The sequence below is a fragment of the Rhinoraja longicauda genome, chromosome 5 (assembly GCF_053455715.1).
Source record: "Rhinoraja longicauda isolate Sanriku21f chromosome 5, sRhiLon1.1, whole genome shotgun sequence".
Classification (NCBI taxonomy): Eukaryota; Metazoa; Chordata; class Chondrichthyes; order Rajiformes; family Arhynchobatidae; genus Rhinoraja; species Rhinoraja longicauda.
In genome coordinates, this window is record NC_135957.1 from 4,693,737 (window position 1) to 4,719,771 (window position 26,035).

At 46.4% G+C, this 26,035-nt stretch overlaps 1 protein-coding gene across 3 annotated transcripts in view; it reads left to right on the forward strand.

Annotated features, from left to right (window-relative positions):
* Positions 1 to 14,582: 14,582 nt before the first annotated feature.
* Positions 14,583 to 26,035, forward strand: part of tjap1 (tight junction associated protein 1 (peripheral)) — a 106,693-nt gene continuing 95,240 nt past the window's right edge. For all 3 annotated transcript variants that reach the window (XM_078398807.1, XM_078398809.1, XM_078398808.1), the window contains exon 1: positions 14,583 to 14,726. The gene's annotated coding sequence lies outside the window, so the exon portion shown is untranslated. The remainder of the gene's footprint in view (positions 14,727 to 26,035) is intronic.

The window sequence follows — 26,035 nt, forward strand, 5'->3', positions numbered from 1 at the left end:
CCCGCCGAGTTACTCCGGCACTTTGTGTCTATCTTTGGAGAATTCATTGTTCATGCCATTGGGTTGTCAGCTACACAAGCAGAATATGAGATGCTTTCGTCCAGTTTGCTTCTCAGAGGCCAGTATGGGAAATGGAAGGGGAATAAAAATGGCTAGCAACCGGGGATTTCCATCTGGCCCTGGTGGACAGAGCCCAAATGTTTTGCGAGATAGTCATCTAATCCAATACTTCTTAAACTCATTCACCCTTGAGTCTTTATCACAAAATTTCATTTACCCTCGACTAAATTTTCTTATGTTTTTTGGTAATTTTCGTCTTATTCTCCCTTGTGTATAATTTTATATATATTGTCATTCACCCTTCATGCACCCCTCTAGTTTCAATCACCCTTGGGTGAACTATTCACCAGTTTAAGAAGCACTGATCTAAAATACTCTTGGTCTCACCGGTGTAGAGGTGAGATGCATCAAATGCAATAGATGTGGTTGAAGAAGGTGCAAGTAAACCTTTGTCTCGCCAGGAACAACTGTTGGTGTCCCTGAAGTGAGTTAATGGAGGAGGTGTAGGGACAGGTGTTGCATCTTCTGTGGTTGCAAATGCCTGGGGAGGGAGGAAGTGGATAGTGAGGGATAAGCAAACCAAGGAGTCACAGAGAGAGTGGTCTCTGTAAAAGGGTGTGAGTGGGGTTGGGAAAATGTGACTGGAGTCGAGACTGGTAGGGTGAAAGATGAGGATGGGAAACTATCCTCGTTCTGTTGGGGTGGAGAGGGGCAGAATTGCAGGAAACAAGGGGACATGAGTGAAGGCTCCATCCACATTACAGGGGGGAGGACTGGGGAAACCACCTACTCAATATTGCCAATGAAAAGATAGGCACAGAAAGGGCCAATGGACACCCCTATAACATGAAAGTGGGAGAAGACAAATTAAATGTTGTTCTGGGTGGAGGACAAGTTCTTCCAGAAGAGAGTGTTGGTTTAGAGGAGCTGGTGGTGTCTCTGTTCTCGGAGGATCCAAATGACCCTGAGGCTTTCCTGGTGGGTAATGGAGAAATAAAGGGACGGTGGTAAAGATGAGGTGGGATCCGAGGAATTGGAAGTTGTTGAAGTGTGGGAGAGCAAGTGAGGTGCCACAGGTGTACAAGGGAAGAGACTGGAGTGGGGAGGACAAGAGAGGGTTAAGGTATGAGAAAATGAGTTCAGTGAGGCAAGACCATGCAGAAACAATGGGCCTATCGGGGTGGATTTTGGGTAGGTGATAGAAACAGGCAATGCAGGATTGGGGGGCTATTTGTAGAGGGACTATGTGTAGACCAAGGAACTGATTGTGAACATTGGAAGAGGCAGGATGAGGATCCATTAACCTGTCTATATCGACGGGTCAATGGTGGAGAGAGTCAAAAGCTTCAAATTCCTGGGCATGCATATTTCTGAAGATCTTTCCTAGACCTAGCACATTGATGCAATTTCTTCATGCAGTCCTGTTCGGAGTGAGTGATATTTCACATAGAGTGAGACCCCTGTAGAGTAAGTAATCCTTCACACAAAGAGTGAGTCCCATTCAGTGAGTGAGAAAACCATGACCATCAGGTTCAAGAACAGCTTCTTCATCACAACCATTACACAACATTAACCTCAGCAACTAGGATCTTATAGGCACTTTGGTTTTGTGCGCTTATGGTTAACTAGTATATTATGGCTATTAATTTGTTGTATAATCGATTATTATATATTTACCTGTGTATTATTGTTTATGAGCCTGTTAAGCTGCAGCTAGCAAGAATTTAATTTCCAGTGCCAGTGCATATGACAATTAAACATTCTTGATTCTTGAATTTTAAAACCGAGGGAATTAATTCACACATTTTGAGTAATTTGGAGTTTACATGTCATGGTGTTAGCAGTCCATTTACTCAGTGTGAACATACATATTTTGTTGTGTGAGTGGCCTGTTCACACAGAATTAATGTGCTACCTGTTAACACAGGGAGCAAACAGACCAAGTCCTGATCATTCACACAGTGTAAGCACTCTGAAGTCAAGGGAAACATTTCAGCTCCAGCTCTTCGCCCACTCCCCCCCCCCTCACCACCCCCCCCCCCCCCCCACCTCCTACTTTCAGTCTGAAGAAAGGTTCCGACCCGAAACATCACCCACCCTTTTTCTCCAAAGATGCTCCCTGACCCGTTGAGTTATTCCAGCACTTTGTGTCTATCTTCAGTATAAACCAGCATCTGCAGTTCCTTCCTACACATCCACTGACTCTCCTTTGTCTATCCTGCTAATTACTTCCTCAAAGAATTCCAACAGGTTTGTCAGGCAAGATCTCCCCTTCACAAAACCATGCTGACTTTGGCCTATTTTATCATGCATTTCCCAGTACTCAGAAACCTTAACCCTAATAATAGTCCCCTCCGGCAGTTTGTTCCATGTACCCAACATCCTCTTTGTGAAATAGTTGCCCCTCAGGTTCCTCTTAAATCTTTCCCGTCACCTTAAACCTATGCCCTCTGGTTCTTGATTCCCCTACTCTGGGTAAAAGACGATGTATTCCCCTCATTGACCTTTACTCCTCTGCAAGAACCCCTCACCCTCCTCCACACCAAGGAATAAAGTCAGCATGCCCAACCTCTCCCTGTATAAGAGTCCGCATCTTGAACAAAATCAGTCCTTTCAGGTTAGGTAGAGGTTCACTTGCACCTCCTCCAACCTCGTCTACTGTATCCGTTGTTCACGATGTGGACTCTTACACATCGGCGAGACCAACCGCAGACTGGGCGATTGTTTCGCGGAATACCTTCGCTCAGCCCGCCTGAACCAACCTGATCTCCCGGTTGCTAAACACTTTAATTCCCCTTCCCATTCCTACACAGACTTTTCTGTCCTCGGTCCCCTCCATTGTCAGAGTGAGACTAAACGCAAATTGGAGGAACAGCATCTCATATTTCGCTTGGGCAGCTTACAGCCCAGAGGTATGAATACTATAAGAAAATAACTGCAGATGCTGGTACAAATCGATTTATTCACAAAATGCTGGAGTAACTCAGCAGGTCAGGCAGCATCTCGGGAGACAAGGAATGGGTGACGTTTCGGGTCGAGACCCTTCTTCAGACTGAATACTATATTGATTTCTCTCACTTCAGGTAGCCCCGGCATTCACTCTCTCTCCATCCCTCCCCCACCCAAGTCGCACTAGTTTCTCATTTTCACCCTACAAACAGCTAACAACAGCCTGTTTTCTTTATCATCGTTACTTTTTTGCATATCCTTCATTCATTGTTCTTTATCTCTCCACATCACCGTCTATATCTCTCGTTTCCCTTATCCATAACCAGTATGAAGAAAGGTCTCAACCCGAAACATTACCCATTCCTTCTCTCCATAGATGCTGCCTGTCCCGCTGAGTTACTCCAGCTTCTTGTGTCTGTCTTCAGAGATTGTGAGCCGGGCGTTTACAGAGTGTGAGAAGGACATTAACGCGTGGCGTGACTAATCCAGTCACGCAGGATATTGAAACAGAATGAGTGATCGGTTGACATAGAGTGAGTGAACAGGGGATACACAGAATGAGTGATCGGTTGAACGTCTCTGGGCGAGAAGAGATGAGCAGAAGGAGGTGGGGACGTGGAGTTGATGTGGATGGATCTTGGTCCTTGGGGAAGAGACGGCCAGGTGGTGCCACCTGCTAACCACGGCTCGACTCGGTCTAAAACAACGCACAGGCCAGCACCGGGAACGGGTTAGAAATCAGGAGCAGGAGCAGAATGGGAACCGGGAACTGGATCGGAATCGGGAGAGGGAGCTGAATCAGGAGCAGGGGCAGAATCGGGAGCAGAAGCACAATCAGGAACATGAGCTGGAGCAGGATCGGGGCAGAATCAGAATCAGAATTGGAGCGAGAGCAGGATCTGAGCAGAATTGGGATTGGGCACAGGAACAGAATTGGGAGCGGGGCAGGAGCTGCATCAGATTCGGGAGCGGGAGAGGAAGTGACAGCAAGTGGGACCTCCCGCCATTTGATGGGCCTTCGAGTTTATGGGGATGAGCCATCATTGACTCCCATAAACTTGCTCGTTGACCGAACGGTGTGGGGAGGGGGAGAGAGGGAGAGAGAGAGAGAGAGAGAGAGAGAGAGAGAGAGAGGGAGAGAGAGGGAGAGAGAGGGAGAGAGGGAGAGAGAGGGAGAGAGAGGGAGAGAGAGGGGGAGAGAGAGAGAGAGAGAGAGAGAGAGAGAGAGAGAGAGAGAGAGAGAGAGAGAGAGAGAGAGAGAGAGAGAGAGAGAGAGAGAGAGACACACACACACACACACAGGGGGGGGGGGGGGGGGGGGGGGGGGGGGAGGGAGAGAGGAGACCGCAAAGAGTAACCAGAAGACATCCAATTATGAGGGTATCAGGTGTGACTGGAGAAGATGGTGTTGTTCGTCTTGGAACAAAGAATGTGAGAACAGATGACCAGGATCATGAATGGTTTAGATAGATAAATAACTGTAAGGTGTTCACTTCGGGTTTAAGAATCAATGGATATCGATTCAAAATTATGGTGGAGAAAACAGTGTGGGTCAAACTTCCCGAACTGAAAGTGGAGGTGGCCTGAGACTCACTCACTCTAAGGTATTGTGTGTGTCACTCTCCTTCTCTGTCTCACTCACTTCTTCCTTCCTTTCATTTTCCCCTCCTCTCTGATTCCTCGCACATTCCCTCTATCTTATCTATTTATTTGTTCCTCTTTTTTTGTCTCAAATTTCAGTTACTATAATTATTCTGAATTAAAACTGGCATTAAAATGGTGAGGTTTTGAATCCTGCATGAAGCTTTAGTCAGTGGATTGGAAAAGTGTTTTAAGTGTGAATGAAAATGTGAGCATCAGTGTGGAAGCAAGCATGTGTGTGTGAACATACATTTGTATGAGTATATGTGGTGAATACATGTGTGTGTGAGCACATGTATATGAATGCATGACTATGTGTATGTGATCACACATGTGAGTAAGCATGTGTGAAAGTGTGTGGAAGTATGTGTGTATGAGACAATGTCTAAATGTGTCTGTGATCGTTGTCAGTGCGTGTAGTTATGGATGTATTTGGATTTCAGAAGGTTAATGCTCCCTGGGACAATTCAGACCCCCAAAGATTAACTCTCTGTGACTGTGTGTGGATCTCAAGGACTAACTCAGCCCTTAACTGGTTAACATTTCCCTGTAGATACTCAGCACTTGATGGGTTAATGCTTCTTGATGAATTTCCAGTTGTAGTTGATGGCTTGTCAATAGACAATAGGTGCAGGAGTGGGCCATTCAGCCCTTCGAGCCAGCACCACCATTCAATGTGATCATGGCTGATCATTCTCAATCAGTACCCCGTTCCTGCCTTCTCCCCATACCCCCTGACTCCGCTATCCTTAAGAGCTCTATCTAGCTCACTTGAATGCATTCAGAGAATTGGCCTCCACTGCCTTCTGAGGCAGTGAATTCCACAGATTTATAACTCTCTGACAGAAAAAGTTTTTCCTCATCTCCGTTCTAAATGGCCTACCCCTTATTCTTAAACTGTGGCCCCTGGTTCTGGACTCCCCCAACATTGGGAACATGTTTCCTGCCTCTAACGTGTCCAACCCCTTAATAATCTGCAGCCAGATTTTGTTGGATTCCTCCTGACTGGTTTTGGCAATGGGGAGGATGGGAGCTATGGACTGTGAAGATATGTTCCAGAGAGCAGTGATGGAGACACCCATTGTAAGTTGTTGCTTGGAAAGGTGGGGTGAAGTCCAGAGTAAAGAGGGTGGGTCCCAGAATCAACCACCAATTATTTGACTCCTTTCATATTTCCAGACTTCCGACCCATTTCATTAAAGGCACAGCCCTCACCAAGGGTGTCAGTGACTGCTCCTGCTAATCTGACTGGGTGTTATTCATGCAGGGTGCCAGTGAGGAATGGGAGCTTGACTCCCGCCTCTGCCTATTGAGGGAGTGGGTCTGGGAAGTTCATAAGGTCCATTTCTTCCTCCTTTCACACAAGGTTTTATGAGCTTCTTATTAATGAAGTTGAGGTTGCCAATACCATCCCAAACTCTCCCTCTGAACTTTAAGCAATCAAAAGGTCAGATATTGGCAGGATTCAGTGGGGAGGAAGCCTGGAGCACATGCTTGAATCTTACCCTTTGTGTGACGGGTAATCTCCTCTCATGATGGAGCTCGTAATACAACAACTGTTCTGGTGACGGGCACTGAAAGATCCGGTCTGCCCAGCATGGCTGATGGTGAGTAACTAGGACCACAGTCTCGGCTGGAGAGGACATGGACGTTGGCTCACTTGTTCTTCTAGTGGATTTGGGGGATTTTGCAGAGACAATGTTGATGGTACTCTCTCGTAGGTTGAGATGCCTGCTGGATGTAGTCCAGTGTCAGAAGCATGTACAAGAGCAGGGATCATTGCTACCTTGTAGACCATAAGATAGACACAAAAAGCTGGAGTAACTCAGCGGGGCAGACAGCATCTCAGGAGAAAAGGAATAGGTTACGTTTCGGGTCGAGACCCTTCTTCAGATTGAGAGTCAGGGGAGAGGGAAATGAGAGATATAGACACAGATATTGAGAGATATAGAATAAATCAATGAAAGATATGTAAAAAAGTAACGATGATAAAAGGAACAGGCCATTGTTAGCTGTGGGCTAGGTGAAAATGAGTTACAGACAATGAGACTCAACAAGACGATCTTGAAGCTGGTATGACGTGTGGGGGAGGGATGGAGAGAGAGGGGATGAAAGGGTTACTTGAAGTTAGAGAAATCAATATTCACACTTGGGTGTAAGCCGAATATGAGATGCTGTTCTTCCAATTTGCGTTTGGCCTCACTCTGACAATAGAGGAGGCCCAGGACACAAAATGCTGGAGTAACTCAACGGGACAGGCAGCATCCCTGGAGAGAAGGAATGGGTGACGTTTCGGGTCAATACCCTTCTTCAAGGTCACTGTGGGAATGGGAAGGGGAATTAAAGTATTTGGCAACCGGGAGATCAGGTAGGTCCAGGCGGACTGAGCAAAGGTATTCAGCGAAAGGATCGCCCAGTCTACATTTGATCTCACCGATGTAAAAGAGTCCACACCTTGAACAACGGATATAGTAGACGAGGTTGGAGGAGGTGCAAGTGAACCTCTGCCAAACCTGAAAGGACTGTCGGGGTCCCTGGACAGAGTTGAAGGAGGAAGTAAAGGGACAGGTGTTGCATCTCCTTCAGTTGCAGGGGAAGGGATGGTTTGGTTGGGAATGGATGAGTTAACCAGGGAGTTGCGGAGAGAACGGTCTCCGCAGAAGGCGGAAAGGAGTGGAGAAGGGAAGATGTGACTAGTGGTGGGATCCTGTTTGAGGTGGCGAAAATGTCAGAAGATTATGCGTTGTATGTGACGGCTGATGGGGTGAAAGGACCATGAGTTTGTACCAAGGCTGAGGTCCTGATCTTTAAATACCCTTTTTGTCAGTTATTTCTGTGGCTTAAAATAGTAATTGTTTGGGAAACAGCTGTAGCTTTAAATGATGATGAGAAGGCACTCTGATTTTCAATAGTCATTATCTTTAGAAGATGCTGTGCAAAATGGTAGCTATCTGTAAAGTAGTGCCTTTAAATGATAATCATTTGTGGTGCTGTGCTATTAAGTCACTTTTGCTGCGCCTTTAAATAGTAACTAAAAATACTGTGCCTTTAAATGGGAGCAGATTTGGAAAGTGCTGTGCGCACTGTTTTCTGTAGACCAAGGGTTTTCTGCCTTTATAAATACTATTTAAATCCACATCACCAATACAAACTATAATTATTTAAAGGCAGAGTGGTCTCATGGACAATTACTAATTAATGTTTAAATGTACATTTAAAATATTTACTATTCAAAGCAAAGATTTTACAACCTTTCTCTTCTTAAAGCTCCAATGCCAATTTAGACTTCTTACACACACAAATACTCGACAGCAGGAGTGTGCCTTTTGGCGCCTTAGTAAGATTATGGTTGATATTATTGCCTCATATCCATTTACCAGCACTGTCTCATATCCCTTGATTCATTCGATAGCCAAAGCCGATGGTCTCCGTGTTAAACATTCTCAGTGACTGAGACTCTACAGATCCCTCGGATTGAGAACTCCAAAGATTCACTTACTGGTGAAAAATCCTACTGATTTTGGCTGACTCCTTGTTCTGAGACAGTGAACCTAGATCTTGGCACCCTGCCAGGGGAAATATTCCCCGTGTAAATCCTCTGAGTTTTGTATAGTTTACTAACACCATCTCATTTGAGGGGGAATTAATAAGAGCTCCCTTAACAAACCTCATTCCCCTAGACGATGCGAGGGGAAGGAATGAACAGCTCAGACAGGGGCAGAGTCTGTGAGCGGGGCTGGAAGAAATGGATCTGGATGAGCCTTGGGTGGAGATGCCTCTGCGTCAGCTTTCTGACCTTCAACGAGAGGTTACATTCCACTGTTTCCCAATCCACACCCCACTCCTTCCCGTGTGCTCACTCTTGCTTCAGTTTCCCGTCTCTCGACTGACATGTGTGGCCATGTCAGAGGTCAGGTTACTCACATTCCTTTCATGTTATTGGATGCATCTCACTGACAGCGGGCCTGAAAACACCGAGTCAAGCGCAGCCCCAGCTACGGGGGGAAGGTGAGCCACGGTTTGGGCGAGCGCAGCCCTCTCCTGTCCTTTGGTGCCTGCTCTAGGCAGGCTCTGTGCAGCCCACTCTCCTCAGCCAGGGTGGGCAGGCATGGTGGTGGCAGCACACAGCCGCCCTGCTCACTGCAGGCTGGGATTGTGTTCTTGTACCTCCCTTAACAAACCTCTTTCAATATTTCCATCTTCAACACCTACATTTCTATCAACCACTCCCACTCTACCACATTCCCCTTCCCACTTTCGCATTCCCTCTTCATTTCCACAGTCCATCCCAGTCCCACATTACTCCAGATTTCACATTCCTCCTTCATGTTCCCCCATTCTCTTCACTCCCTTATTGCTTTTCCATTCCCACCTCCCCTCATTCTCTTCCATTCTCCTCCCCTGCATCTCTCCGGACAGTCACATTTCACTCCCATTTCCACATTCCCTCCTCACTCCTACCTTCCCTGCCATTCTTCAGCATTTATTTCCATGCTCTCCCATTTCCCTCCTTCAGATCCTCACTCCGCCATATCCCTCTCCCTGCTCTCCCCTCTCTGCACTTTACATCGTTACTAATGGATTCCAACATTTCCCCATTAGCAATGTTAGGCTAACCGGTCCAAAATTCTCTGTTTTCTCCCTCCCTCCCTTTTAAACAGCAGAATTATATTTGCTACTCTCCTATTTACAAGAACTAATTAAAAGGTTAAAGAATGTTGCAAAATGGCCTGAAATGTACCCACTAGTTCTAGGGCCTTCCGAGTTGCAGGTTGTTGGATCCATGGGATTTATCAGCCTTCAATCCTATCAATCCCCCCAGTAATACCACTTCCCCACTGGGAGGTTATTCAGTCTGCTTTGTATCCCATTATATTATTTTCTGCTTCTGACTGTAAGGGTCCTATATTTGACCACTAATCTTTCTCTGTTTACATATTTGTAGTAGCTTTTACTGTCAGGTTGTTTTTCAATGTTCTTGTAAGTTTACTCACACACTCTAGTTTCTTTCATTCTTAAATTCCAGTCCTCAGCTTTATCACTTTCTGTCACTCTATCCATCTAATTCTCCTTGTTACCCTCCTTGTTTTATTTATGTGCCACACTAGAATGACCAATATTTGTATTTCATTTACGTGATCTTTAAATGTTTGTCATTGCTGATCTACCATCAGCATACAACTCCTCCAACCTCATCTATTGCATCCGCTGCTCCAGATGTCAACTTATTTACATCGGCGAAACCAAACGCAGGCTCGGCGATCGCTTCACTCAACACCTGCGCTCTGTCCGCGTTAACCAATCTGATAAAATCTTACACTACCATCAGCATACAAGTGACACACCAAAATCTACTTGAGCCAACATAGTATCCTTTATTTAGGTTCAGGATCCTAATCTCAGAATCAACTATGCTATTCTCCATCTTAATGAAAAATTCCTATTGTGGTTGTTCCTATCTGGGAGGGTTTGTACAAGGTAGTTGATTAATCCTTTACCATCACACGATATCCAATACAGAATGGCCAGTTCTCCAATTGATTCCTCAACATAACCTGTGTCTCCCTGCCATTTGAGTTTAGACCTCCCCAAAGCTGACCAAATAATCTTCTGGTATCACAAAATGCTGGAGTAACTCAGCAGGTCAGGCAGCATCAAGGAGAGAGGGAATGGGTGACATTTCGGGTCGAGGCCCTTCTTCAGACTGATGTCAGGGGGCGGGACAAAGGAAGGATATAGGTGGAGACAGGAAGACAGTGGGAGAACTGAGAACAGGGAGGGTAAGAGAGGGATAGAGGAACTATCTAAAGTTAGAGAAGTCAATGTTCATACCGCTGGGCTGTAAGCTGCCCAAGCGAAATATGAGGTGCTGTTCCTCCAATTTCCAGTGGGCCTCACTATGACACTGGAGGAGGCCCATGACAGAAAGGTCAGACTGGGAGTGGGAGGGGGAGCAGGTTCGTGCCCCTCATTGCCATGCGAGACCGCGTACAGAACGAACTTAACAGAATGGAAACTCTGGGTGTGATTGCCCCTGTCAATGATCTGTCTGCCTGGTCTCGACCATGGTTGTAGCAACCAAGATGAACAAGGACGAAATACGAATTTGCATCAATCCTAAGGATTTAAACACTGCCCATTAGACGCCCACACCACCCGATGCGCTCGGTGGAAGAAGTCGCAGCATACCTGGGAAAAGCTACGGTATTCTCAGTTCTTGATGCAAAGAACTCTTTCTGGCAGATTCCGCTAGACCATGCATCCTCCATGTTGACCACATTTGGCACACCCTTTGGACGATACAGATTTTTACGCATGCCATTTGGAATAAACTCGGCCAGTGAGGTTTTCCAACGCACCATGGAGCAGTTGTTTTCAGATACCCATGTGCCATCATTGTAGATGACATCCTAGTCGCCGGACAGAACGTTCGCGAGCATGACGCAAACTTAAAGCTGGTTCTGGACCGTGCCAGGAAATCAACCTCACACTCAACCCACAGAAATGCAGGTTCCGAGTCAACGAAGTGAACTATGTAGGTCATGTTTTCACCAGCGAGGGTCTCAAACCAGACCCCTCGAAAACCAAGGCTATTAACGAGCTGCCCGTACCCACGGACGTGACCGCATTACAACGGTTTCTTGGCATGGTGAACTACTTGGGAAAGTTCATCCCAAACTTCAGTGAACTCTCTGCCCCGCTAAGGCAACTGACCCACAAAGATACAGCCTGGTCCTGGAACGAACACCAGCAGAGGGTGTCTGTTGGTTTGAGCATCTCTGAGCGTCTATTGAGCTTCTTCAGTGAACTCTCTGCCCCGCTAAGGCAACTGACCCACAAAGATACAGCCTGGTCCTGGCACGAACACCAGCAGAGGGTGTCTGAGGTTTGACGCTCTCAAGCAACAGATGTCCTGCGCTCCAACACTCGCTTACTTCGATGTCAAGCTTCCTGTCACTTTGACTTGCAACGCCTCCCAATATGGACTGGGAGCGACCTGTCTCCAGGACGATGGTAAGGGCATCGCTTATGCCTCCCGCACCATGACGGATACTGAACAGCGCTACGCTCAAATTGAGAAAGAACTGCTGACTGTGGTCTTTGCTTGCACAAAATTCAATGACTTCATTTTCGGAAACCCTGTTACTGTCGAAACTGACCACCTGCCGCTGGTCAGCATTCTATAAAAGCTGATACACGCCGCCCCTGCGCGCCTCCAACATATGATGATGGCATCACAAAAGTTTGACATTAGGCTAATTACCCTGGAGACTTCTGCAGCAGCCGGGGAGGTCTCCATCCTCACCACCGACCAGACCTGCGGTATCACTCCCTTCTCCTATTCAATTCTCGGTGAGGGAAGGTGACGGCTGGTACCGTACTCGCGCAGGCCGTGTCTGCAAGCCGAACCAGAAGTACAATGACTAGTACAAGGACTGTGTTTGAACTGTCGGTGAGCTGTCTTCTCACTTGCAGCTCTCGGCGCACAGTACGCAACATAAAGTGCTCTCCCCCTTTATTGGTGTTTCCCTATATCTGATCTGATTCTTTAAGAGGAAGGATGTAGATCAACCATAATTTATCTCTGTCTAAAAAACCTTCACCACATATCCTATGCATGGTACACATTCCACTATGTAATCCAGTTCAGGATTTAGGTAGGACTGGAGTCACTGATATAGTTAGCTTGTTGCTTGTTCGGTTAGTTGTTAGTCTGCTAACTGAAGCGAGGAAAGCACAGGTGTGCTGCTCATTCGGCATGGGTTTAATAAATGCTTTATGGTTCACCGAATACTTTGTAATGAAATGATTACAAAACAAGTGCTCAGCCACCGGGACATCAGGTTGGTTAATGCGGATTGAGCGAAGGTGTTGAGCGAAACGATCGCCGAGCCTGCGTTTGGTCTCGCCGATGTAGAGAAGTTGACATCTGGAACAGCGGATACAATAGATGAGGTTGGAGGAGGTGCAGGTGAACCTCTGTCTCACTTGGAAAGACTGTTTGTGTCCATGGATGGAGTCGAGGGGGGAGGTCTTTGGTTGGAGTCGAGGGGGGAGTACAGCACCTCATATTTCGCTTGGGCAGCTTACAGCCCAGCAGTATGAACATTGACTTCTCTAACTTTAGATAGTTCCTCTATCCCTCTCTTCCCCTCCCCCTTCCCAGTTCTCCCCCTGTCTACCTGTCTCCACCTATATCCTTTCTTTGTCCCGCCCCCAAGACATCAGTCTGAAGAAGGGTCTCGACCCGAAACGTCACCCATTCCCTCTCTCCTAGATGCTGCCTGACCTGCTGAGTTACTCCAGCATTTTGTGATACCTTCGATTTGTACCAGCATCTGCAGTTATTTTCCTACATAAATAATGTCTTGGTTAAGTCAAGGAGCAACTGGTCTTGCTATTACAGGTCCCACCTTCTCCAGAACCAATTCCAGTGTCCTGAAAATGGTAAATCCCTTGTCTTGCACTTGCAATATTTTCATTTTTGCACATCTTTTATAGTCTGTTTTGTTTCTCTTCTAAATAACTATCATGTTCTACTTTTCTTTATTGAATTTTGTTTCCCCTCCCCAATCCTTAGGCTTACTTTACCTTGCAACTTTGTAAGCCTTTGCTTTCATCTAAACGTTGTTAACTTCTGTGAAAACCATACATATTAATTCCATCCATATCCCTACCTCTTTATACCGTTGTTGTCCACTCCACTCTTTTAGTCGAGATGAAGGGTATTGACCTTGAATGAATAAGAAAGGTTAAGAAGGCTGTGGGTCATAAACAGGCAAATAGGATTTGCTTAGAAGGCATCTTTGTTGACACCAAGTGAGTTGGATCTGGTGTTGTTTCCTATGAATCTGTATATTCACTGGAGTTTAGAAGGATGAGTGGGGATCTTATAGAAACATATAAAATTATAAAAGGACTGGACAAGCTAGATGCAGGAAAAATGTTCCCAATGTTGGACGAGTCCAGAACCAGGGCCACAGTCTTAGAATAAAGGGGAGGCCATTTAAAACAGAGGTGAGAAGAAACTATTTCGACCAGGGATTTGTGAATCTGTGGAATTCTCTGCCACAGAGGGCAGTGGAGGCCAAATCACTGGATCGATTTAAGAGAGAGTTAGATAGAGCTCCAGGGGCTAGGGGAATCAAGGGATATGGGGAGAAGGCAGGCACGGGTTATTGATTGTGGATGATCAGCCATGATCATAATGAATGGCAGTGCTGGCCGAATGGTCTCCTCCTGCATCTATTTTCTATGTTTTTATGTTTCTAAGAAGGCCGAGAGTTCTATTTGCTTTGTTAGACACTTGACTAGTATGTGTCGCCCAATTTAAATCTTTGCTTAATTTGACTCCAAGATATGGGTGATGGTCGACAGCAAGCAATGTATGTCTGGCTACCCATGTTGTATTTCAATAAAAGTGGTTTAGTCTTGCGTGAGACATGGATGGTATGACATTTGGTTGTATTGAATGACATCTGCCAGGTTTTCCCTCACTCGCAGATAGCATCCAGACCCTTCTCGTAAGGACAAGCTGTCTTCTGGCGTTCCTCGGGGCACCAAACTCTGAAGAAGGTTCTGGACCGTATCTACTTTGGTCTGGACCCGACGATTCGTCGCCCATCCCTTCTCTCTCCACAGATGCCGCTGAGTTGCTCCAGCATCCATTGTGTGGTTGACGGTTGCTGTCTCCTGCCGCCGCCGATGGACGGACGGACGACCCGGCAAAACGTCAGGTGGCGGGCGGGCGGGAGCGCGCGCGCGCGTCCCCGAGAGGTTGGTTTGCCTGCGTGCGGGAGCGCGCGCGCGTACCCGCGAGGTTGGTTTGCCTACGTGCGGGAGCGCGTGCGCGTCCCCGCGAGGTTGGTTTGCCTTGCCTGCGTGCGGGAGCGCGCGCCCGTTTCCCGGCGTGCCCGGCGGCGCGATGGTGGTTGGCGGTTGGCCCTGAGCGCGCGGGCTGCGATTGAGAGGCGCGCGGTTGGCAACGGGCAACGGTCGGCGGCAACGGCAACGGCAACGGCACGCGGCCCTGGCCCCGCAGCACCGGCCACACACACAGCGGCCCCACACAACAGGTGATAAACCCCAAACTACTGACACTAACTAGTGAGCGAGTGCGCTAACTTATTAACTCCGCGGGCGGCGGTGGGAGGGGGCTGGACTGGGGAGGAGAGTAGGAGGGGTGGAGGAGAGTAGGAGGGGTGATGGGGGTAGGAGAGGGGGGAGACGGGGTGGATGGGGGAGAAGGGGGTAGGAGCGGGGGAAGGGGGTAGGAGCGGGGAGAGGGGGAGAGTGGGGAGGGGGAAGGGGATGGGAGGGGGAAGGGGATGGGAGGGGGAAGGGGAGGGGAAGGGGAGGGGAAGGGGAGGGGGATGGGAGGGGGAAGGGGATGGGAGGGGGGAGGGTGGGAAGAGTAGGAAGGGGAGGAGAGTAGGGCGAAGTGGATGCTATGAAGGGGGAGAGGAGAGTAGGGAGGGGAGAGTAGGGGAGAGGAGGGTAGGGGAGGACTAGTGTAGTGAGGTGGGGAATTGGTGTAGGAATGGGGTGGATATGGTTGGATGGGGATGGGTGGGGTGTGGAGGAAAGGACTGTTTGAAGTCTGGGTCTGGATTAGAGGAAAAAACAAGGTTCTGGAGGAGGAACAGGTTACGGCAGCATTCGTGGAAGCAAAGGGTTGAGGTTGGGAATCTTGAGCTCTCCAACATCTGCAGTCTCGTGTCTGGGTCGGGATCTGCGGGAGTCGAAGTGGGCTTTGAATGGGTTGAGTGGCTGGAGATGGTGAGTGGATCTGGCAAAGTGGGAGGCGGGATATTGGAGTGGGGTTTTGTTGTCAAATGTGGAGACAGTGAGGAATGGGAGGAGGGAAGTTGGATCAGGGAGTTATTGGTGGGATTTGGGCTGACGGTGCCATTGCATGAGGGAAAATAGCACTACTGGGGCTGTGGTGGGGGGTATCTAGTGATGGAGATCTGGTGGGGTATGTGGAGGGATGCAGAGGTTGTGCTGAAGTGGGATCATTTGGGTTGGATACATTGGGATTGGGCAGAATGGTCTGGATAAGGGTTGGGTAGAATAGTCTGATAGATGGGAGAGGTGTACCTGGCTGGGATAGCAGGATGATCAGAGCAAAGAGGGAAACTGAAGGTGATTGTCAGAGCAAGGTATATGTTCGTGTGGGGTTTGAGTGCATGGTTATGTCAGAGCAAGTCGGTGTGTTAGGAGAGATAGCCTTATACAGTCAGTTGCAGGGAGCTTTTAAGATCAAACGGAGATGGGTGAAGGGAAATGCAATCATGAAGTCACAGAAAATGGTCAGGGCTGCCCTTTTCTAAGGGGATAATCTATTCCAGCATTTGATTATCTTTGCCAATGGTGGCAGAGCCACTGTTCCTCTTGCTCTCTTTTGTCCTGGACCAGTATATTCGCTTCCCTTTTCTCACCCCATGACCAAAGGATTCCTTGCTTTGGGTAAAGATGTACTGTGACACCAAAACTGACCAGATGTGCAAGAAGCTTTGTCATTTTCTGTTACTTGGAGTTTGAGTTTGTGTGTAACCAATGTATCTATGATGTATGCTATGGATTGATCATTTTCAGTTGGATTTTTGTTAAACCTATACACTTTTGGTTTTTGTCCATAACCTTGCTGATTGTTACTTCCTCCAGTACAGTGGGTAAAACCATGGCCTGGTGAAGGGTTTAACTTTTCAGATGAAAGGGTTGTGGCTTTGGTTCTCGGTTTGTGGCTTTGGTCTCTGGTTTGTGGCTTTGGTGTCTGGCTTGTGGTTATGGTCTCTGGCTTGTGGCTTTGGTCTCTGGCTTGTGGCTTTGGTCTCTGGCTTGTGGCTTTGGTCTCTGGCTTGTGGCTTTGGTCTCTGGCTTGTGGCTTTGGTCTCTGGCTTGTGGCTTTGGTCTCTGGCTTGTGGCTTTGGTCTCTGGCTTGTGGCTTTGGTCTCTGGTTTGTGGCTTTGGTCTCTGGCTTGTGGCTTTGGTCTCTGGCTTGTGGCTTGGGTCTCTGGTTTGTGGCTCTGGTCTCGGGTTTGTGGCTTTGGTTCTCGGGTTTGTGGCTTTGGTTCTCGGGCTTGTGGCTTTGGTTCTCTGGCTTGTGGCTTTGATCTCTGGCTTGTGGCTTTGGTCTCTGGCTTGTGGCTTTGGTCTCTGGCTTGTGGCTTTGATCTCTGGCTTGTGGGTTTGGTCTCTGGCTTGTGCTGTCCAAGGTTCTCAACAAAAAAGTGCAATCGGATTGATAAGTGTTGGGTTCACTTGTGAACCACGTGGGCTTTTTGTCAAGTCAAGTCAAGTCAATTTTATTTGTATAGCACATTTAAAAACAACCCACGTTGACCAAAGTGCTGTACATCTGATTAGGTTCCAATGGAAAGAAAAAATGAAACATTCAACAATTTGATGAATATTCATGTCCATCCTCTGCAGCAAGTATATTTTTTGTCTTGGGTAAGGGGAGCAGAATTGTGCACAGTATTCCAGATGTAGTCCTATATTCTTGGAGTACAACATCTTCACCGTTCACATTAAGGCCAGTCAGTCTATTGTATGCCTTCCTAACTGCCTGCTTCACCTGTGTATTAGCCTTCAGTAACTTATACAAGGAGACCTAGGTGCTTTTGACTGTCTACATTTCCCTATCTCTCTCTTTTACACATCATGGATTAAAACTCAGCATTTGTTTTTCCCTAACAAAGTGGATAATCTCACATTTTTCCATATTATGCTCCACCTGCCATGTTGTAACTCACTTAGCTTGTCTATGCGCCATGTTCTAGCGGGGAAAGTAGTACGAAGATAGGACAGATAAATGTGTGGCTTAAGATTTGGTGCAGGGATTCATATTTTTGACCATTGGGATCTTTCCTGGGGCAGGACGACCTATACAAGCGGGATGGATTGCACCTGAACTGGTGGCGACTTGTATCCTTGGAGGGACGTGCTACTCAGCAGAGGGGATGGGAACTAGTTTTGCAAGGCCAGCAAATGGAAGAAATAATGGGAAGTTAGAGCTTATTTCCAATATGTCTCAAAGGAAGGACAGGCAGGGAGAGGTTAAGGAATATAGTGAAACTATTGGGCTGAAGTGTGTTTATTTCAACATAAGGAGTATCATGGGTAAAACAGATTAACTTAGAGCCTGGGACTATGTTGTGGCCATTACTGATTGTGACAGGGACATGAATGGCAGTTCAACGTTTCAAGGTTTTGATGTGTCAGGCACGATAGAGAGGGACGTAAAAGAGGTGGAGGAGTTGCTTTCCTAATCAAGGTGAATATCACAGTGGCACACAGAGAGGACATACTGGAGGGTTGATCCGCTGAGCTGATGGGTGGAGTTCAATAATAAGATGTGATCGCTTATGTGAGATGATATTATAGGATAAAGGATATTATAGAATAAAGGCGTAGACTTTTCTAAATGGGGTGAGAATCCAGAAAATGGAGGTGCAAAGGGACTTGGGAGTGCTGGTGCAGAATTCCCTAAAAGTTAATCTGCAAGTCGAATCAATAGCAAAGAAAGCAAACTCATTTATTTCAAGAGGGCTTGTATACAAAAACAGGGATGTAATGTTGAGGCTAGAGTGCTGGTAAGGCTGCATTTAGAATATTGTGAGCAATTTTGGGCACCATATCTGAGGAAGGATTTGCTGGCTCTGGAGAGGGTCCAGAGGAGGTTTACAACAATGATCCCAGGAATGTCCTTTAGAGTTTAGAAGAATGAGGGGGGACCTAATTGAAACATACAGAATCGTGAAAGGCTTGGATAGAGTGGATGTGGAGAGGATGTTTCCACCAGTAGGAGAGTCTAGGACTAGGCCTCAGAATTAAATGATGTTCTTTTAGGAAGGAGATGAGAAGAAATTTCTTTGGTCAGAGGGTGGTGAATCTGTGGAATTCTTTGCCACAAAAGGCTGTGGACGCCAAGCCAGTGGATATATTTAAGGCAGAGATAGATAGATTCTTGATTAGTACGGGTGCCAGAGGTTAAGGGGAGAAGGCAGGAGAATCGGTTAGGAGGGAGAGATAGATCAGCCATGATTGAATGGCAGAGTAGACTTGATGGGCCGAATGGCCTAATTCTACTATTCCATATGTCATACCCCCCCCCCCCCCCCAAATAGTCAGTGGGGGATAGAGGAACTGTTTGTAGACAGATTATGGAAAGATGCAAAAGTGGCATTGGGCAACTCGAACTTTCCCAATATTGACTGGAACCTCTACTTCTAACCTCTACAGGTGCTGTCTGTACGGTGTGTGTATATTCTTCCCTTGACCTGCGTGGGTTTTCTCCAGGATCACCGGTTTCCTTCCACACTCCAAAGACATGGGTTTATTGGTTTTGTATAATTGTAAATTGTCCCTCGTGTGTAGAATAGTGTTCGAGTCCGGGATCGCTGGTCGGCGTGGACTCGGTGGGCTAAAAGGCCTGTTTCTGCGTTGTATCTTTAAACTAAACTAAAGAGCCACAAGGGCCATGAAATGTCTAGGACCATCCAAGGATAAATGATGGAATTTGTGCTTGGAGTCAGAGGATGTACTAAACCAGTACTTTGCATCTGTATTCACAAAGGGGAAGGATGTGGACGACAGTGAGATAAGTGTGGAGATAAGTGAGATAAGTACTAGTATGTGTTTGTAATTGAAAGGGGTGGCGTGAGGGCTCCTGAAGAGCAATAAGGCAGACGTCCCCAGGGCCACCTGGGATATATATACCACATTATTAAGACAGGTAAGAGAGGAAATTGCAGGGGCCTTGACAAATACTTTTGCAACTTCTCTTGCCACAGATGGGGTCCTGGTGAACTGGGGAGTAGCCAAATTTCTTCCTTTGCTTAGGAAGGGGACATAATTATAGGCTGGTGAGCTTCACGTCAGTGGTGGGGAAGCCATTGGATAGGATTTACTTCATTTTGGAAGGGAATGGGCTAATTAGGGGCAATCTGCATGGCTTTGTATGTAGCAGGTCCTGTCTTACTGACGATCAAAGGTGATCGATGAGGGTAGGCTCGTGGAAGTTGTCCACAAAGATTTTAGTAAGGCATTTAATAAAGCTACAGATGGTAGGCTGGATTCATTGTGACTTTATTGTATTGATTCTGAACTGGCTTACTCATAGAAGATAAGGGGTTGTGGTGGAAGGGGGTATAAGTCAAATCATACCATACACTAGTATAATAGGTTGTCTTCCGGAACAGCACACATAGGATCTATGCGTTCCGGTGCCATCTTGCAGCTTCCAAGTCTCTAATTCTCACTTTAAGGCCCAATGTCTTGGCAGCACTGGATTGATGAATAGGGAGTTTGGCCTGAACCAGCACAATGCTGTTGGTTCCTTCCATTGTCACTCTATTCCTCAGATGTGTTGCCTGTTGAAATAACCTCGTCTATCATGTGTCTGGGAGCAGCGTGAGGTTGGATGGATTAGATCGCTGGTTTTGGGCTGGGTAGCTTGTTGGTCAATAGTCAATTTATTTGTCATATACACATAAATGTGCAGTGAAATGAAAAATTACCCGCAGTTCAACAATAAGACCAATAAGAATAATCAATAAAAATGCAATAACACATACAATCATAAACCAACCAAACAAAAGAAACATCCATCACAGTGAGTCTCCTCCAGTCACCTCCTCACTGTGATGGAAGGCCAGAATGTCTTTTCTCTTCCCTGCCGTCTTCTCCCGCGGTCAGGCTGTTGGAGTTGCCACGTCGGAGTGGTCGGGGCTCCTGACATTGAAGCCCCCGCCGGGCGGAGAAAATCCCGCGGCCTATTTCACGGCGCGCCGGACGGTGAAAGGTCTGCGGCGGGCCGACCCAAGCCCTGCGATTCGGGGCGGGCGAAGACGCTGCCGCTGCCGGAGCTCCCGATGTCGGCCCCCACCCAAGGGCCTGCGGGCATCCGATGTCCAGGCGGCCTGCGGCCGAAGTAGCCTCCGGAGACGAGTCACAGCCGCTCCCGCAGCATCCGAAGGCAGCCAGCGCCGTAGGTGGTGAGTCCGGGCCGCCAGAGCCCGGGTGGTCCTAGCCGGAAGCCGCCAGTTCCAGGTGCATGGCCGATGGTAGGCCGCAGCGGGAACGGAGACACAACACAGAAAACAACGGTCGCGTCTCCGTTCGGGAAAGACAATGTTACAGTCCCCCCCCCCCCCCCCCCCCCCCCCCCCCACATAACACACAACCGCAAACACTACATCATATTTAAACTACAATTAAGACAAAAACAACAAAAAACATAAAAGACAACGGACTGCAGGCAAGCCGCAGCTGCGAGGGCAGTGCTGGCTCCTCCGGTGGAATCACCCTTGACTCTGCTGCCCCAGTGGCAGTGCTTTTGTCCTTATAAAGATATGACTGGTTCATTAGCAAAACCATTTTGTTTTTGCAGGAAAATACGGTATATACTCAAAGCTTGTTCATTTTGCAAACAAGATCTTGAGAAGCATATTACTGATTGAGTAGTTGTTCCGTCATATGTGCCGAGGGGCTACACTGTAGAGGTGACTGGGATAGATTTTTGAGTGCATATGGCCTGTTGTAAATCCTGTGTCCAGTTCACTGGCTGATGGATTGGTATAGATAAACATTTGCACAAAATAAAATCAGTAATTCACTCCTCGCAGGCAACTAAATTTGAGGGGTAGATTCTGTATTGAAGACACAGACACTAGATGCTGGAATCTGAAGCAAAATATGGAGGCTCAGCAGGTTGGACGTATCTGTGGAGGGAAATGGATTTTCGACATTTCGGGTTGAAGTTGGCTGAGTTCTTCCAAAGCTCATTTTTTGCTCCTGGTCTTTTACGATTTGACTGGTTGCTTGTCCGGCCTTCAAGCGGTTACTGATCCACACCTGATTTTCAAAATCCAGTGGAATGTGGGAATTGGCAGGAGCAGAGGAATTGAGTTGCAGAAGCACCTCATGACAGAGGAATCTTGAGGGAGTATGTACCTTCTGTTCCTTTTCTCTTTTTCCTTTGTTCACTTAGATGTCCAAATGTTGCACTGCATGTATATTTCATGATGTAGTAGTTCAGTAAATCATAAACATAATTATAGATGCAATAAATAACAACTGCAGTATCATGATCACATTTGAACTGTTTTATAAATTCAGACATGTAGATCTGGTATTTGTGGTACAGTACATGCATGTGCCGTTTGTTAACTTTCATCGGGACAGTCGAAGGAAGGTGATATGACCTGAGGATTCAAAACAATCCTAAAGTGGGAAAGAAGACTTGGAAATCGCACAATAACCTAAAATCTGAAAATTAGCATACACAGTAGTCCAATGTAAATAATAGAAAAAATGCATCCTCTGCCAAGTTATCCAACCAAGCATTTCCTGTGCAATACGAGGATAATGTTGGCAAAAGTTGATGGCAATAAAATTATCAGGAAAGGCTGATTCGAGAAGAGGAAGACATTGAAGGAGATAATAGACACCGAGCATAAATATATCCCAGCAAGTTTCTAGAAAGTTTCTAAAGGCGAAGGACATTACTTACGGCTCGTTCAGTAAGGCAAGAGCATAATATGGGCTACCTGAAATAGGAAAAATCAGTATTTATACCATTATTTTGTAGACTGCCCGGGGGGGGGGGGGGGGGGGGGAGAGATATGAGGTCATATTCATCAAGTTTGCGTCTGGCCTCAGTCTGACAGTCCAGAAGACCAAGGAATGACTGGTTGGTGTGGGAACAGGGAGTTAAAATGGCATTGTGAACAGAACATGGGTGTTCTGCAAAATGGTTGACTAGTCACTGGTTTACTTCTATTTCTAATGTTCTTCAAACAAAAACAAAGTAATTACCAAGAAACTTTTAATTGCCATTTCACGTTATTTGGAGACGACTCTGCATTCCTGGGATAAATGTGGCATGATGAATTCTATACCAGTATTGTCCTCCCCAGAGTCAAAAGCTGTGTGAAGAATTCAATTAAATTCAAATAAAATATGACATAGTGCCAACATTCAGAAGCTGGGCTTTAGGAGCAGCTGGAGACAAATGCTCCATTTACGATTCCACTTGCAAGTGAGTCAACCTGCAGCAAATTAACTAGTGGTGACATCAGTTGATGCAGCTAAAACCCCATTTACCATTTCATGTATTCTACTCCTTTAAGTTGTTGGACTGGTTCATGTTAAAACATTCAGCAACCAACCTAAACGAGTACACCAGTGTCATCACAGTTTTCAACAGTAAGTGTGTAGAATATTACATTCCAAAAAAGTCAATCTTTAGTTAGTTAGCAACACTAACATCCACCGCCTCTCTGGTACCGAAGGTCAATCTGAGTGTTCCCTAACCAGAAACATGGATGAATCCTGAGATTCACTCCCGAGTGAAGACCAAGGCTGAGGTGTTCAAGTCACATGATCACAACCTGTACATTAAATCCGGTTCTGACCTTTGCAAAGCTATCAGGAACATGAGGAGACAATTCAAGACCAAGCTGGAGATCCAGACTGACCAAACAGACACCTGTAAAATGTACCAAGACATGCATACTGTAACAGCCATGCCCAGCAAAATCACTGGCAGCAAAACATCCCTATCTAATATCATTTTGAAGAGAAGGTAATTTGAATGACATAATCTGCTCTGACAGTCTTAAATATGCCTGTACCCACTCACTGTTGCAACTGCCCAATCGGCCTTGCTGAGAGTGAATCTCAGCAGTACAGGCAGCATCTCTGGAGAGAAGGAATGGGTGATGTTTTGGGTCGAGACCCTTCTACAGACTGAAGAAGGATCGCGACCGAAACGAATAAGCCGCAGAGTTACTCCAGCATTTTGTTTCTATCTTCGGTTTAAACCAGCATCTGCAGTTCCTTCCTACACATTGAGTATAGAAGTTAAGAGGTTATTTTGCAGTTGTGTCAGACGTTAGTGAGGCCGCATTTAGAGTATTGTGTTCAGTTTTGAGCACCATGTTATAAGAGATATGTGGTCAAGCTGGAAAGGGTGCAGAGAAGATTCACGAGGATGCTGCCAGGACTCGACGGTGTGAGCTATCGGGAGAGATTGAGTAGGCTGGGTCTCTATTCTGTGGAGCGCAGGAGGATGAGGGGAGATCTTAAAGAGGTATACAAAATCATGAGAGGAATAGATCGGGTAGATGCACAGTGTCTTTTGCCCAGAGTAGGGGAATCGAGGACCAGAGGACATAGGTTCAAGGTGAAGGGGAAAAGATTTAATAGAGGAATCCAAGGGGTAACTTTTTCACACAAAGGGTGGTGGGTGTATGGAACAAGCTTCCAGAGGAGGTAGTTGAGGCTGGGACTATGCTATCGTTTAAGAAACAGTTAGACACGTACATGGATAGGACAGTTTTGGTGGGATATGGACCAAGCGCTGGCAAGTGGGACTAGTGTAGCTGGGACATTGTTGGCCGGTGTGGACGAGTTGGGCCGAAGGGCCTGTTTCCACACTGCATCACTCTGTGTGACTAAATAGCCTGGGTTTGGTCAGATATATCCAAGGACACCGTGGGAAGCTGGAGAATAAATTGCAGTAATCCTGGATGAGATGTATGAATCATCATTAGATACAAATGAGGTGCTTGAAGACTGAGGTGGCTATTGTTGTGTCTCTGTTTAAGAAGGACTGCAAAAAAAAGCTGGGAACTATAGACCAGTAAGCCTGACATCTGTGATAAGAAATTTACTGGAGAGGATTCCGAGGGTTCTGTGTGCTGGAGATTGTGTTTCACAGATTTCAGTGAAATTTTTTGAAGTAACCAAGAAGATTAACAAGGTTATAGATGTGGTCTCTGTGGACTTCAACAACACCTTTGATAAAGTTCTGCTTGGTATGCTGCTCCGGTAGATTAGATTGCATGGTAGCTATATAACTAGATACAGAATTGGCATCGCGGAAGGAAGCAGAGGGTGGTTTAGGAAGGTTTTTCTTTTGATTGGAGACCTATGATGAACAGTGTGCTTCTGGGATTGTTACTTAGCCCATTGCTATCTATATCGATTGGGATGAGAATATGCAGGGCATAATTAGCAAGTTTGCAGATGAATGAAAGAATAAGTTTGTGCATATACAAGGAATGTGCCTTGGTGCTCCGCTCACAAATGACAACACAGTTAACAATTAAGAATAAAGCATAAACACATCAAAACAATAAGGATACAACACGGTCTAAACATTAGGGTGAAAATAAACCAGAGCAAAAAAGAGACTACAGACTTTGGTTATTGATTAGAACTACTACTCGTGGATAAAAGCTGTTTTTATGCCTGGCTGTGGCTGCTTTGACAGTCCAGTGTGGCCTTCCAGAGGGAAGTGCTTCAAAGATTTTGTGGCCAGGGTGAGAGGGGTCAGAGATGATCTTGCCCGCTCGCTTCCTGGCCCTTGCAGGGTACAGTTCGTCAATGGGGGGGAAGGGTGCAGCCAACAACCTTCTCAGCTGATCGAACGATCCGTTGTAGCCTCCGGATGTCGTGCTTGGTGGCTGAGCCAAACCAGACCATGATGGAGAAGGTAAGGACGGACTCAATGATGACATTAATGTAGGTGCTATTGTAAACTGAAGATTACTATTAAGCCTTACGGTGATATCTTGATCAGTTGGGCAACTGGAGTTTAATTTAGATAAAAGCGAGGTGTGGTTGGCAAGTTGAACGAGGGCAGGACCTTCAGTGAACAGCAGGGTCCCGTGGGTATGTTGGAAAAGCTGAGGAATCTAGGAGTACAAGTATATTTCCCTGAAAGTGCTCTTATTAGGTAAGTAGGGTGATGCAGAAGGCTTTTGCTGTATTGGGCTTCATAAGTCAAGGATTGGTGTATAGAAGTCAGTGTTGAAGGTTATGTTGATGAGTCTGCACTTGGGAGTATTGTGTTCAGTTTGGTCATATTGCTTTCGGAAAGATGCCATTATGCTGGGAAGAGTGCAGAGAAGATTTACAAGGAAGTTGTCAGGACCAGAGGGCTTGAGATATCGGGAGAGATTCAGTACTATCATGGCTGATTGATGCTGGTCTCAATTTATCTTCTGTGTCAGACTTGAATATATTTTATGATTTATGTTTACAATTCACAGTTCTCAAAGGAGTAGTTAGTGCCTTTTTATATTCGTTAATATGACATCTTGCACTGAGTCTGTGACCCGAATGCAAGGCTCCCCCAACAGAAAAACACCCTTTCGGCATCTGCCTTGTTAATCCCCCTGAGAATATTGAATGTTTCAATGGGATCACTTCTTGTGCCTGCAAACTTCAGAGTTGTTCAATAATTTTTCACAAGACAACCCTTTTATCCTAATAATAAAGTTACTGAACCTTGGCTGAATGGCAAGTGTATCCATCCAAAAGTTGTTCGTGGAAAAGAAGAAACCTGAAAATATGTCTCTCGCTCATTCTC